Raw genomic sequence first — 16,953 nt, forward strand, 5'->3', positions numbered from 1 at the left:
AGAAAAACTGAAACTGAGACAAACAATTCTATGCATGTCATAGCATATACATAAAAAAAAATCAAAACCAATAACTTACTTACTAAAAAATTGTTTATTAAAACCAACACAAAAGTTGATATAAAACTATTCGTCGATTTAAATTGTTAACTTTTTACTGAGCATGTTTATTTTACGAGGAGGAAGCATCGAAAGCCTAACCCCGTCAGTGTGAGACTTTAACCCAAACTAAACTTCCTACCGTTATGTACCGTTCCCTTCCCGGTACCACCATCAAGGATTTCGTTGGGATTATAACACTGTGTGACTGATAAGGTTATAGATCTATTTTCTTCTTCTTCTTCTTCTTATTTGGCGCTGTAACCGCCAAAGCGATTTTGGCCAACTGACGTCAATTGGAAATGCCAAGTGTAGCCAGAATACTTTCAGAGGTTGGGCGTCGGTGTCCATTCGAACGACATGGTCAAGCCAGTTGAGCCGCTGTATTTTAATTCGCCATATACCAGCACGGGCATGATGAGTGACTTATAGTGTGGTTTTCGTACGTCGAGAGAAGACTTTACTCCTGAACTGCTTACTCAGTCCAAAGCAGTACTTGTTGGCAAGAGCGATTCTGCGTTGGATTTCCATGCTGACATTATTATCGGTGTTAATGCTGGTTCCCACGTGAACGAAATTCTCTACTTTCTCGAAATTATAACTGTCAAAAGTGACGTGGGCCAAGGCGCGAATGTGCTGATTGTTTGTTTGATGACAGGAGATACTTCGTCTTGTCCTCATTTACCACCAGACCCATTCGCTTTGCTTCCTAGTCCAACTCAGAAAAGCCACAACAGACTTCGCGGTTTTTCCTACCGATGATGTCAGTGTCATCGGCATAAGCCAGCAATTGTACGCTCTTGTAGTAAATTGTTCCTGAGCGGTTCAGTTCTGCAGATCTTATCATCTTCTCCAACATCAGATTAAAGAAGTCACATGAAAGAGAGTCGCCCTGTCTGAAACCCCGTCTGGGGGCGAACGGCAACAGAGCAGAGCTAGTGGTATTGTTCATCGTCATTTTTCACAGCCGTATGAGTTTTGAGGGGATGCCAAATTTAGACATAGCGGCATATACGAAACTCCTTTTAGTGCTGTCGAAAGCGGCTTTAAAGTCGACAAATAGGTGGTGAGGCCGATCATTTTCTCACGGGTCTTTTCCAAGATTTGGCATATTGTGAATACCTGGTCTATGGTAGACAATACATTCGATAAGACCTTGCAACCTATGCTTAAAAGGCTGTTCCCGCGGTAGTTGGCACGCATGGCCTTATGGATTTGGCAGAGCGCACTTTAATTCCAGTCGTCGGGCATGCACCTTATTATCTCCTTGCCATCGTAATTAAATAGCTCAGCTAACAGGCCGTCAGCTCAAGCAGCTATGGCACTTTTCGTCATAGTCAGGCGCTGGAATATCGACTGGGACCTCGGGTTCGTCTTCTCCACTTCTTTCAGTGCATCTGCCATTCAAAAGGGTCGAAAAGTGTTCCCTCCATAATCTGAGTACGTTCTGGACATCGGTCACTAGGTCGGCATGGTTGTTCCTACAAGAGTCTTGAAACCTTTTATAAGTCGCTCAACTCTCTGCTAAAAATTTCGGGTATTTTTTCTGTCGGCCAGAATTTAAAGCATTTTCTCACACTCCTCATCGTACCAGTAATGAGCAGGAAATGTTGTTCCATTGATCGCGCAAGTCGGTTTGTTGAAGAGTGTTCTCTCACAGCAGGTGTGAAGGTCGAGCGCCGAATCCACGACGTTGAAATTTCCTTGGTTTGTTGGGGGCATTGTTTTGCTGCTCCGAGGTTGGGTCGTATATTGGATGCATCAATATATTAGTGCGAGTCAATATCGGAGTGTACGTATATGCATCTAAAACATGGAACCATGCCTTGGGTATGTCACCACATGCTCGATTTGGCTTCCCGTTTTTAGATGTGGAGACATCCATGTAGCTTGATGGATCTGCTAGAACCCAGTAATACACACTGCCAAGTTTCGGGACCCGGAGAAGTCGATCACCCTCAGCTTATATGTACGCTCTAAGCTAACAGAGCATTGGATGTCTCGTCCCTCTCTTCCATCGGGGCATTGGCCCATATGAATGAGATGTTGAAGAATCTCGCTTTGATGCGGATTGTGGCTAGACTTTCGTCCACTAGAGTGAACGGCCGTCTCGCTCCCACCCCAAATCCAACACCGAATTGCACTCCTTTACGTGGCAACTGTAGTAGACGTCGCTCCACGCTTACCTTCCTCGCCCCGTCCATCGCATTTCGTGGATGGCGGGGATGACAGCCTTTATTTTCCCTAGGAAATCAACCAGCCGGGCAGAGGCACCGTCCCGATTAAGGGTTCGGATATTCCAAGTGCATACCCTAAAATCGGCCGATGTGGTGTAGTGGTAAGCAGTGCGCGCTTCCACTCCGCAGCACCTGGGTTCAAACCCTGGTCAAAGCAACATCGCAAAAAGGTTTTTTCTTTACAGCGGTCGTCCCTCGGCAGCCAATGGCAAACCTCCGAGTGTATTTCTGCCATGAAAAACAGCTTCTCATAAAAATACAATCGCCGCTCGGAGTCGGCGTAAAACTGTAGGTCCCTCCGCTTTGAGGAGAAGGAGAAGCTTGGCCAAATACTAACATATGTGTAAGCGCCTATCTATTATTATAATATCCTAAAATCATAGTCCTTCCTATGTTTGCCGTGATCATTCAAAAAAAAAATTTAAAAAAAATTTACTTTTTTCCGTATACTCTGTAATAATCCTCCGCAATTTTGTAAGGTAAGCTAATAATTTATAATCATTGCTTTGCAGCGAAATATCTTCTCTTAAATTATATACATAGGTATGTATAAATATGTGGACGTATTGAACATTTTGAGTATTATATTGATTGCAGATTTTTTATGCTGGTATATTCATTTATGCTAAATATATGTATTACTTGATTTTGTTTTGTCACACTTACGAAGTAAACGTCTTGGCTGTTCACCCAACCGGTCTATTGTTTTATCAATAATCTCAGATTGGTTCTGTGCTACAAAACTTTCGTTGTACGCTTAGAAAAGACACAAACCTAAAGACAAAGTAATAAACAAGTTAACTATTTTTGCTCATTGTCGACTGCAGCCAGGTTTTCACCCTTTCTAAATGGAAGTGGTTTGAAGTTAGAGAGAAAAACTTCATACAGAACCGGATGATCCACATATCCACTTTTTAAATCAATTTACTAATTATTTGTTAGCGTTGGGAGTATAATTTGTTATACAGTATCTATATAGGAAAAACCTTGAAAGTTAGGGGGGCCGAAATTATCAAGCAAGCATTTAGTGGTACTATTTTTGAATATCTAGGCAAAATATGGAAGTTGGGGGGGGGGGCGGGCCCTCCTGCCCCTACCTGGCTGCGCCCATGTAGCTAACATAACATTTAGTAAAACTAAAACACGGCTAGTAAAATAAAAACAAATTTACTACGTGTAACGATTCATTTTACTGAACAGACTTATCGTCACTAGATACGAATAAGGACAAAAAGATGACAGCGAAAAAATTCGCGTGAAAAAATTTTCGCCGAAGAAAGACTGTTAACATAGGTGATGGCAAGAAAGCCGCGTTAACCTCTTTGAAGGCGAGGAAAGACGCATAAACTTATGTTCGTGGTCAACTATATTTGCGAGTGTAACAGTATACGAATTCCCCAAAGAGTTTTTCCGGAATGATGTTGAATCCATGTTTACGCGCTTTTTTTCGCAAATTTTTTCACCCGTCCTTTTTCGTCATCAAAAAATCCAAGCATCTTAATTCGTGTCTAGTGCTCAGCACTTTGAATGATGCAATGTTCCAAATTTTAGATGGAGAAGAAAATCGTTCTCCAAGGTGTATCAATCTACGATTCATGCTTCGTGGACAGGCACATAGAATATACTCTGGGGTTTCCTTCACCAGCCCACAAAATCTACAGTCCGTCTCTACAGAAAGACCCATTTAATTCAAACGGTATGTTAACTTGCAGTGTGCTGTCAGGTTGCCAGTAAGTGTTCTAAGTTCAAGGTGTCTTTCGGAGTTCCTCCTGGAAAGAGTTATGAATCTCTTTGATTATCTTATTTCCTTTGACTTTCGCCAGTAAGCAGCAATTTGAAAACCTCCGCCTAGAATTTGGTTGGTAACGAGCCCAGACTTTTCTGGAATCTTGGTCCAAGTTCGCCATAAATTATATCGCTACCTAAAGGTGTAAAGGTGCCTTGTCCATTTTTATCACAGCTTAGGTTTTGATGCAGAATGACAGGTAATACGAAACACATCGATTTTTCGTCTCTCCTGAATAATTTCAAAAAATGGAATTGGCACCTTTCACCTTTAGGTGAGATAGGATGTTCGTAATGCATATTGGCAGTAATAAGGGTTTACGTTTGTACTTAGGAATCAGGTATATTTACATGTTTGCGGCCGCCGTTATACGAACTCACCAGTGAAATATTCGTTTAAAAAAGGTTGATAAAAAATGTGGAGATACATATTTTCTATTTTGAGCAAATAACAATTACTCATTGTCCCGAAACCTACCGAAATCCAATCAAGCCTACCAACCTACCAAATGGGAAAAAACCTACCATTTTTGGTAGGAAAAGCCCATGTGTGGCAACACTTATGCCATAGCTTTCCGAGCGCTCTGGGACCACATGCTTGTTTCACCCGTATACGAACAGCGGTAGCGGAGTAATGATTTCCACGCACAATGCAATGGTCGGCATACTAGAACATTCAATAAGTGGGACTGTGTGCATTTCTCAGCTGGCGCTCTTCGTATGTGAAACACTAATGTGCTCAGAGACCGCTCAGCATTCTTTGGGGGTGGCTCACAAGCATGAATATGTTCCACTCTCAAACCAAATCGTGGTTACCTCAACTAAGATTTGGTAACTATGACTAAACCATGTGTTGAAAAAAAGCTTATCTGCATTAGCAGAGCTTAATAACATCCTTTTATGAACCATACGTTAAGTTCAATGGAATTTGTAGAAATATGCTTCAAAGAAATATTTATTAGCATTAACCGAACCCTTCAACTAAATTAACGATTTGTTACAACCTAGATCAATATTAGAAGCTTTAATATATTTAGTTATAATAACCAACCCATGGTAATAGTTCCCAATCCTTGGTAACAGTTCCCAAATATTGTCAAAATTCGGGAGCTAAATATCTTTAGTTGTCGAAACTAATCCTATTTCTCAGTGTATTTGTATGAAAACAAGTCAATAAAATTTAAGTTTATATTTCACTTTACTTACTACACAAAGTTTATATTTTGCTATTAGTTAAGACTGTCTTTTTTAAATGGAATCATTTAGTTTACATATATGTATTAATAAGGGTTAATCAATCAACTACATTGAAATTGTGAAATACAATTTTCGAGGGATTTTTTTTGTATGCCAGCCCCCTTCTAAATTCGATCCTGGTGACGCCCATAATAATAATAATAATAGATTGGCGCTTACACATATGTTACTGTTTGGCCGAGCTTATCCTCTGATTTGTAGCGTGCGCCTTGATGTTGTCACACAAAGCGGAGGGACCTACAGTTTTACGCTGACTCCGAACGGCGATTGTATTTTTATGAGAAGCTGTTTTTCATGGCAGAAATACACTCGGAGTTTTGCCGTTGCCTGCCGACGGACGACCGCTGTTAAGAAAAAACCTTTTTTCTATATTTTTTGCGATGTTGCTTTGACCAGGGTTTGAGTCCAGGCGTTGCGGAGTGGAAGCGCGCACTGCTTACCAATACACCACAGCGGCCGACGCCCATGAATATCATTAATTTCTTCTTGATCCAAAGGTCGGATCTGATAAAAAAGGTATATCACATTTTGTTTTAATGAAATCTTGTTTCGTAAAATGCTTTGTTAGTTTTTTATACCTCTAATTTAGTACCTCCAGAACAAATTTTTTTAAAGATATCCTTAGTTCTTAAAATAGCACAGAGTGTTGAAATTTCTAGTTTAAATTTTGTTTTGGGAAAATATTCTTACCACATCTGCTTTGGCGACTGGAATGCAAAGGACAGCTGAGAACATTTGTTTCGAGGGAGGAAATGCTGCCCCTTCATCGGGCCCCTTTTATTTTAAAAATTGACTTACAAGAGAACTGAGAGAGATCTTAATTTATTCGTTCAAATCGTAAACTTTGAAAAACCGCCACTGAGCTCCTGCATGGAATGGAAAAATGCAGAAGGTAGTTGAATACGCAATTCGCCGCATCACTTTCGTTAGGTTCTTGCGGAGTTGGATAGCTCAACTAATGAAGACACCTTTCTGCTGCTTTAGTGCCAAACTGATGGCATGGAAATTATGGATTGGCGAATCCTAAATCGTGGACGCGGGTCAACAGTGGATAAATGCACCATTGCTGTGAACCCGATTTCGGCGGACATCATCATGCGAATGGTCAAGCTGCGAGAAAAGGACAAGCAATCTTTGACCGTGGTAAGGAGTGGCGCCACCCGCACTGGTTTCAAAGAAGCCAAGAGAGGAGAGGCGGGATCACCGGCTAAAGCCAGCTCACCATCGCCTCCCGGACCAAACAACGCTCCGCGCCCGACCCTACAAGAAATGCTGCTATCAGCTCAAAGGATCATCAAGCTGATTGTCAGACCACACAGGAGCTTGAAGATGAGGCCGAGCAGCTTCACTTAGATAATAGCTGTTGATCAAATCTGTCCCCAAGGAAAGGTAAAATCTAAGCGTGATGTGCCTTGGTGGTGCGAGAAGCTTGCTAGAAAACTGTTCGATACAGCAAAAATACGGGTGATTGGGACTCGTATGAGACTTCTCTAACTTCCTATAACAAAGGGTTAAGGATATCCATAATAGGTAGCCGGCGAAACTACAGCGAAATTAATAAAATCTTCAATTTACCCCAAAAAAAACATAATTAAAAAAAAAACCCAAATTTTTATTTTCAATACTTTTTTAACAATAAAAAATACAAATAGAATATTTATTAGTTTAAAAGACAAACACTTGTGGTCAACTAATTAAGTTAAGTGAGATTTTGACCTGCGAAATTTTACTTTTCCCCAAGTTTTTTTTTTTGACAGATATCCCATTGAAAAGTATTTCAAAAAGCTGCAACTAACTTTACAGTCGACATTATTTTGACTACGACTACCGGCCAATCACTTTAATCCTATTTTAAGCTAGTTTAAAAAGTTTAATTAAATCAATTCAGGGAACTTTCTATTTTTCTTAAACCGAATCGCTATATCTATAAATTATTTTATACTTTTTAGTTCTTGTTGTAATAAAAGCGTGGTCTTCGTTTTTTAACTATAATTTTATTTCAAATATTTTTCTTAAGACTATTTTGTTTTGAAATTTTTAGCTGGGAGCCGGGAATGTTCAAAATACGATCTTTCTACAACTAATCGCGGCCAAAACCTTATTACTTTCAATTTATAGCGATTTATAAAGTTCCACATCGCACAAAAGCGTTAAGACCCATATACATACAACTTTGGCACTGCGTTGGCTTTGGCGTCGCTTCGACAGCTGACTATGAATACATGCATTTATATGAAAGTCTCCACATAACCGAGAAAAATGGCCAACTCTCAACTTTTAGTGCGCGTAGTTCGTCAGCAGTTCCAAATAACCAAAATTATGTGATTTAATTTCTTTTTTAATCAAATGCGGGAAAGAAATATAGTTTTTAATGCAATTATTGATACATAAATTTTGATTTATCTGCCGCTAGTATGTTTATTTAGTGGCCAAAGTATTATCTGCTCAGGGTTCATTGTAGCAAGCACGGGCGTTACTCACGCTGCTGTCAAAGCGACGCCGCACAGTGTAAGATTTGACCCATCTAGCTGCTTTTAATTCTGTAATTCGAAAACTTTTGAAGATAGAATAATGAAATTTTTCACAAGGTACGTTATAAGTTAGGCGAAGCTTTTTTAAAAAATTTGTCATTTAGAGTTACTGTCACGCTACCCTATTATATAACTGCAATTTTTGAAAAGGTAAAAACTGAAATATTTAACTAACTACAAAGGCTAAAATGCCCAAAATTGATATTTAAAATTTCCCTATTACAAGGAATTATAAACTGACAGAAATGGACTTAAAAATAAATATTTTTTTTTTTTAAGTATGGGCGAGGAAAATATCGATAAGAAAGTCAAGTTGGCCAACAAAACTCCATTAGAAGTTCAATATTTCTTGCTCTATGGACAAGAATGCGGTATCATTGGAAAGTTAATGAATCAAATGAATCAGGCTTTCTCTATCCAAAGCGAAAATACAAGAATTTGTCTCGGTTGAGATAAAATGCAAATAAATTACTAGAAGAAAATAAAATTTCTAGTAGGCCTGAAAAAAAATTCATCAAAACCTGCACTTTCCAGCGGTTAATATTGTGTTGTTTAAAGTCTAAGAGGAGTGACAAATAATCCGAGACAGAAACTTTATCGAATAGTGGCGGAGAACGAGTTTGCGGGTCTAATGAAATTAATAAATGGCTAAAAATAAATCTAAGTTAACATCGTTTTACTTTAACATGAAATACTCAGTCCCAGTTTACTAAAATCCCTAAAATGTATATTCATTAAAAAGAACACACCTAAAAAAATAATACCAAAATGGTATTTTAGCAATTGTTGCATAAATCATATAACACCGACAAATTAAACACAGATATTTAGTTTCAAATATACAAGTTTAAATATTAGGTTCTTTCCCAAACAATCCGGACCGGATCCGATAATTAGAGAATAAGCGAAAAGTTTGCTCTCAAATATGGAACATAATCCAGAAGTACGGGAGCGCAAAAGAACCACATTTCGTGACCAGAATTCGAGAAACAGCTTATTCGCGTTGTTTTTGTTTTTGCCTCTTCAATGCTAACACTTGGAAATTGAATTTTTGTTTCACAAATTTGATTTTAAAAATATGAAGATTGAAAATACATTCACTATTCCTTAAAAGCACCAAGTAAATGCAGGCAACATGTAAACACAACAGCTGGTATGCACTTTGACGCTTTATCCATTTTTACCCGGAGAAAAAGTCCGGGCTCTTTCGGACAGGAAGAAGAAGACACTTACGATCCAATACGTTGCAATTTCGCTCTCTATTACCCAGTTTGTTGAGTACGGGAATGATTTCTGGGCTATTTTGGGCACACGCGGGATCCCGCGTTGCGTACGGGAAAGAACCTATTATTGCGCTTGGTAATTTTCCAAATCAAACCCCGTCCCGCTCTACACTTTGATTTAATTTTTTTTTAGTTGTTATTGTTTCGTCTTTATCAGGCATTTCTGAAAACATGTTTGATGTTGTTTTGAAATTTGGCGACATGAAATAATATAATTAATATTTTCTAGAATATGGAAATAATACACTGTGCGCCAACGCAACGCCAAAGTTCTATGTATGTAGACGGACCTTTAGCGATCTCCTACGAGCATACTAAATTAGTAACTAGTGAAGTACTAGTACTAGTAACTAGTAGTAGTAGTACTAGGAGTACTTGTAACTAGTACTAGTATTAGTAGTAAATTAGTAATTAGTATTACTAATGATATTTAAGATCACGAACGACAACATTTCGCTAAATAGTGCACACATATACATATGAATGTAGGTATGTTTCCATATAACATATCATACTTTAAGAAATTTCAACAAGGGAAGTCCATAACATTGTCTAACACTTCGCTTTCAAAAAATGCATTATTTACTTTTGTTTTGTATACTAGATCGCAGTATATTGGTTCATATCTACTTATGAACATCAAAACGCATATCCATACATGTATATATGTGCATACGCTTGTGCCCATGTGTTGCATCTTTGTAGGTACCCTGCAGAAAATCTGACTAGCCTAGAACTAGGGTAGAACTAGACATTTTGCCGACAGCAATGCTTTCAACTGTCCAGTTTTACACGGCGATGTCATTGGCGGTGGCAACCCTGCAGTGAAATCCCAAACTAGTCAGGAAAAATACTAGTTTACAACTAGAATTTCATGACAGAAACCGATCTAGTTCGAAAATGACCAGACTTGTACCAAGTACAAAACGATTTATTCATGCCCTGTTTTATTTGACTTCGTCAGTTTAATACAATAAAGTACACAAAATATTATAACTTTTATTTGGCTATATTGTAAACCGTTAAAGCGAGTACGTACTCGCAATTATACCATACCTGTTAAATAATAATTAATATTCATAATGATTATTAATTAAAGCATGTTTATGTTTGGATAACCGTTTAATGATTAAATACGGATATAATTAATTACTTAAAAAATTCTTACTTAAAAAAGTAATTAATTACTTAAAAAATGTTAATTAATTAATTAATTTTAATTGCATCATTGTTTCGTTACTTTTGATCATTTTCAATTATTTTTGAGTTGTTTTAATTACACGATTATAATTATTTGATTAATTTTTATAACTATTAAAACTATAGACAAAAATTAAGAATATTTAATACAAATTTAACACTATTTATTGGCAAATCTAAGGCTGCTAAATAAAAATGTGTAACAAATTAAAGTGTACTTAAAAGTTTTTTATTTTATATTCATGAATTCATTTTATTTTTTTGACTCCAAAAGTAGTTGTTTTCGTCCATAATTTGACTAGTATTTTTCTGTCTATTTTGTACTAGTATGAGACTGGTATATTTCTGACCGATATCTGACAATTGCCATCTCGTAGGACATCCCCATGTTAAAAATACCAGTTGATTGCATGAAAAAAAGATAGTTGGATAGTAGATTAATTGTCGCCCAGTGCATTACCTTGCAACTATTTTTTCCATGTTCCATGTTGGACAGTTTTTTTTTATAAGAAAACGTTTTTGCGGTTCGATTTTTTTGCATTTTTTTGGTTTTTTCTTTTCTTTTACAGATTCCGTGTTTGTTACATATTTTATTAAAAAAAAAAATATTGTAAGCTGCACGCAACAATTGAAATTCATTTAATTTGAAAACTCACAACTGCATTTGCACATTTACACCGCAAGTTTCAACTGTCCCGCTTTTTGATATACCACGCTTTTAGAAATGGACTTAAAATTAGAAAATAACTTTTGATTTTGAAATTTTAGCAAATGTCATCATAAACAATTTGTGAGATTGAAAACGAGAAACGTTGAGCGCATGCAATACAAAGCATTAGATTTAATTGACAGTAGTCAAACTACATAACATAGACCCAAAATTTCTACAGAGAAAGGCGGTTGTTTTTCATATACCCACATACATACATATATTACACTTCATATCAAATCAAATTGTTTATAATGGCTTTTGCTAAAATTTCAAAATCAAAAGTTATCAAAACAAATTCTATGGGACTGAGGAATATTATTTCCTAATTTTTAGTCTAAGTATTTATAAAAGCGTGGTATATTAAAAAGTTTTTTTATTTTATTTATTTTCTACCTTTTAGTCTTGTCTATATAAAATTTTGCAATAGATATTAAAATAATTCAACTTGCAGTGAAAAGCGAACAGAAGACTATGCAAGCAAAATGTTTTGTGCTGACGTTTAGTATATACAGACATTTAAAAAATAATAATAAAAATGTTTAAACTTCCACATTTCTGTTTGACATTTTTATTTTCGACTTATCGTAATAAATACAATTTATTGCTCTGACGTTAAAAACCAGGGCTACAAACCACTCCATAAATCGGTGCAGTTCGGTTCAATAGTTCGAACCACTTACAGGCTAACCTAATATTCACGCACGCCGTCAATTTATTGTCAAAAATTTCTCATACACATGCAACTTGTATGAGATCAACCGAAATTGAACGGCGTGCGTATGAAGCTAACTCAATTTCCAATTTTTGTTCTGCGTGACATTTTGATTTGACGTTTCGCTCAATGAAATCAAATGCAAACGCATGCAAGTCAATTTCGGGTGACGCAAAAAAAACAAATTCGACGGCATGCGTACCAAAACGCATGCCGCGAATATTAGGTTAGCCTGTTAGAAAAAGATTATACCGGTATAAGAACCGGACATGAGTATCCCTGAACCACTGTTCGGTTCCGTTCAAATGGTTCAATTTTTTTATGCCAAAGGATACAAATATTGCAAAAATATGACGAACCTATAATATAAAAAATAAAGGCTTTTCTACTGAGATCAAAATCAAATATCCAAATGTATAGCTGTGGAAAAATAATTATATTCGCGACGCTTTAATAACTTTTAGCTATATTCTTTTGTGTATTTAATCTTTATTTTTAACCGTAATCCAAGTTTCAAACTTTGTGCAAACATTATTAAAATTTTGCGAAATTTCATCTAAATTGCAAACTTTTTAATAAGAATTTCTAGAAAATTTTCTAAGATTTAGGTTGATTTCTGGCAATTTTTCACGAATTTTCTTCCATACAAAGTATGTTGGAAAATTTTTTATGTAAGAAAATGTGTAGTTAAGGATAAAACGATACCATGGAAGTATCGATACCTGTACTTGGAACTAGCATCGAAAGAAAGTATCGATACCTACTAAGTATCGGCTAAAAGTATCGGTATCTACTTATATAGATATTTGTAACAATAAGAATTGGTTGTATAAAAAATACTATCACATATCTATGAATTTTTGTCAAAATAACTTATGTGACAATTATTTTTGATTTTAGGCGAATTTTTAAGAAAAACTTTAAGTTTTAAAACATGTTTTACTAGGATGGCCTCCCAAATTGTAAGTGCAAAGTCCAATAAGTAGTTTTTAAAAACAGTTCTCAAAATTTTGTTAACATAATTTTCATCTTTTTTAAGTACGTATTTTATTTGTTATACATAAATATTTATTTTGTACAAAGAGAAAGCGATTGAGATCAAAAATAATTAATTTATACAAATTAATTATTTACTAAAAGTTATCTGTATTACAACACTGTTCAACAGCAGTTTTTAAAGTAACTATGGTATATTTCTGAAAGAAGTAATCATGTTTACAATTATTGGAGGACAAAGTTATAGTTTAGTGTAGGCATTCATATCGCAAGCTTACAGTGAAAAATTGCTAAGTCCATTTGTAGACAATTTACAGAGGAAAAAACTTTTCAAAACTTTTCCTTCAAGAATGTTGCGGAAGATTCCGTTGCAAATTAAAAGATTTAGAATTTTTTGATTTTTCTGTGCCACTCTTGGACTTAGTAAATTTGGCTTTAATTGAATACAAACGGGTAGAAATAAAACAAGCACGTTAGTTAATCCCTTTGGAGACGTTGCGTTTTTAATTCACCTTGCTTACTATATCCAAATATGAGTGGACTTAGCAACTTTTCACTTTTTTTCAGGTTTTTCTTTGTAGGACTTTCTTTTCATTAGCAACTAAGCTGCCAAAATTTGTTAACTATTAACAATAAAAATTAGATTAAAAAATAAAAATCCGCGAATAAAATTGTGACTGAATCGGGTTTAGATACAAGTACTTTCTTCCGATACCTACTCAGTACTCGGTTCGCAAGTATCGATACCAAAATTACTTGGTATCGAACGAAAAGTATCGAGTATGTACTTGTATTTACTAGTATAGTGTTATCCCTATGTGTAGTACCCTCAACAAAGAAAGATTTAAAATCAACGTGATTAAAGCAAAATTAGAAAAATTTTAATAAACTTTTATAAGGTTTGGACAAGTGATGAGTCCAGTCGAGTAGACCAAAATAGCATAGAATTTTGAACTGACCTTCAAAATTTTGGCTTAATGTTAAAACTCTCTTTTTTCGGTAGGTTGGAGCTTGCACTAGGCCTTTACTTCATATCGTCGGTGATACTGCAAAAGTGCTAAGTAACTTAATATCTGGTGCTTAATTGATCTGTTATCTGTATCTGATCGCTTCTGGCAATCGTTCATCTTCATCAGCCAAAGGTAGACAGTTTTGTCATTCGTTTATTAGGGTGTAACGATTTGCAGATGCATTCCGGTGCAAGTAAGAGACCATCTAAGTGTCAAGGGTACTAATAAACATATACCGTTTTGTAGTATCACCACCATGTGTACAAATACATATACTAGGGTTGTTCGACTTTCGACTTTTCGATCGACTCTGTAGAGTCAACTTTAAATGTCGACCCACTGACGAACCTGATTATTAGATATGAACATAGAGGTCAGAATACGCCATAAATATCATGATTTACAAGTGGTCTTTGGAATAACCTGTAATTTAGTGAAATTCAATGCTGGGTAAAAGACAAATAGAAAATTGTGCCAGTTATATAGCATGAAAATGTTGGTTCTGAGGGGTTTTAAGAATTGCTATTTTTGAAAAATATTTTATAAATATTTAAATTTTCACCAAAAAAGAAAGTTCTAAAAATTTCAAAAAAAATCTTTAATCGATATTTGGTAATTACGGACTACTTTTTGAAAATGTTGCTTTACCGATGGAACAGAGGTAGCGAGAAATTTCAGTGCCACCTTATAAACATGGGATATTTTCCCTTAAAAGTAGCCCAGACAGCTAGTGGATTGAGATTATCCACACGACTAATGTCGCATCTCAACTAGAATTCCACCGGTAACATCTTGATCGGTGTTTAAAATTTTCTACCCTACGGATTGGTCAAATTCGAATAAATTGCTCTCTGTAGAAACTTACATAAACTCACTTAGAAAAACTTTCTTGCATGAAATGATTAAAATAAACAGCTATTTATATCTTACCTCATTATTAACTGAAGATTGTGGAGACAAAGGATTAACAATATGTATTAATTTCATCTACAGAAGAAGACGCATTTTTTTAAATTCGAGGAATTTGTTTTCGTATAACAATCTTATGCGCTGCTCTTAAATGATTTGACAATGTTGTTGTACTGTTATTAAAACTAACTTCTCTACCACACTTCACATTTCACTTAAGTTTTATTGGCAATTTTTTTTTAAACAGCACTCCGCGCCATTGTTAGAAGATAAGTTTTAATTTAAGAGACGCTACTGCAAATAAATTTAATAAAGTCGAGAGTCGAAAGTGAAAAGTCGACTTCAGTCGACTTCAGTCGACTTCAATAAACTAAAACTCCTTCACTAAAATTCGACTTTCAGGAGTAAAAAGCCGATTTTGGGCGAAAGTTGAAGTCGACTTTGCCATCCCCAAAGTATACCTATCGTCAAAATTTTACCATTTTTCTTTTGTTGGTTTAGAGTTCATAAATAGCTCGTAAGAATATAAATCCAAATTTCAAACTTCGTAGAAAAATGGAAAAGATCTACAAACATTAAAAAATTGCATCAAAGTATCAGACATTTTAATTAGAACTAAAAAATTCGAGTTTTTGAAATTTTTTTAATGGCGTTGTTAAGCGGTTTCGTATATATAAAAACATTTAAAGCATTTTTTATATGGACGAAATTACAGCTATTAGAGTTGCAAACTATCGATGGTTGAACCATTTGATATTTTCGATAGTTTCGTGCCTCACCATTCGATATTATCGATTCTATCGGTAAGAGATGCATAGTCTTAAGAGAAAAAATTTCAGATCCTTATTCCTAATTATATTGAATATGGTAATATTAGTAGGAACAACATAAATGCTAGTTCTAAACGCCATTTTAGTGTGCTTTATTAAAAATAACAAAACAACTAGAAAGTCAGATGTACGAGATCCAGGCCTTCGCATTAGTCAGCCAAAAATTTAAAAAACCATAAATACGGCGACAAAAACAAAATTTTTGGATCTGACATTTCATCAAGTTTTGGCCAATCTTGTTTTGTTAATTTAATGTTTATTATTTTTTTGACTTCAAAGATTTTACAAAAATTTGGAAAAAGAGTTCATCCAAATGTCGAGTTTTTTAACTAGATTACCGCTGATTTTTAGAAATTTTCTGTTGAAATTGTTGCTCATTTTCTACATATAAAAAAATTTTCGAACACACTTTATATACACATGATCGCACAAATAATCATGAATTCTTAAAGTAAAAATAATAACTCACATCGAATACCGGAATAAAAAAGCGAAGATAAAATATTTTCGATAGTTTCGCCATAGTGTCCACCATTAATCTGTAGTGGTGACAAATTGAAACTATCGATGCTATAGTTAGTTTTATCGATAGTTTGTAACTCTTGTTGCCATCAAACAAATAATTCTTTCAATTTTACCACTCGGGTTGTTTTTTTAGACAAAGTTATGTATAATAAAACTTGTAAAATGTTTAGTGGATTTTCATTTTGAACCGAACCGAACCATTTTTTTAGAGTGGTTTTCGGTTCAGTTTTGGCATTTCAAAATAAAAATGGTTCGGTCCAAGGTTCGGCTAGAAGCCCGAAAAAAGCGATGGTTCGGTTCAAAAAGGCTTTGTCGACATATGCTATTCTGTTCACTCGACTTATAAAACTTTTCCGCATTTTGTTGAATTTCGCTTCGTGGAAAAAAGTTAGAATTCCTACTTGACATTAATCTTTCTTCCCTCTTTTGATGAAACGACATCGCACAAAATTTTTCAGGGACTTTAAAAATTGTCAAACAAAAATCGTGGTCAAATGAGTTCATTTATTTTCCAAAAAATAATAATCCAGTAACTTTTCAGTAGTTTAGTTTCCGAGAATTTGACATTTACTTTCAATAAGAGATGAGACAAAAGGATGAAAACTCCAACCCTTCAACTTTAATGAAATTTTACTAAAATAATTTTTATTTTGTATTTTAAATTGAAATTTCTTGTATGTATTTGGTATTTAGTGGAAAATTGTTACAAGTAATAATTTTTCAAAAAAAAACTTCCAATTTTCCCTAAAAATAAACTGTTATTTTTCACTCTCAATTTCCCATTTTTGCCATTTTTCATACGAAACCGCCGATGCATGATAATTCGAAACAAACATAGTTAAAAAATATTTAAACTATTGCGTAGAA

Source organism: Rhagoletis pomonella, unplaced genomic scaffold, assembly GCF_013731165.1.
Source record: "Rhagoletis pomonella isolate Grant_MI unplaced genomic scaffold, Rhpom_1.0 Rhpom_scaffold_00127, whole genome shotgun sequence".
NCBI lineage: Eukaryota > Metazoa > Arthropoda > Insecta > Diptera > Tephritidae > Rhagoletis > Rhagoletis pomonella.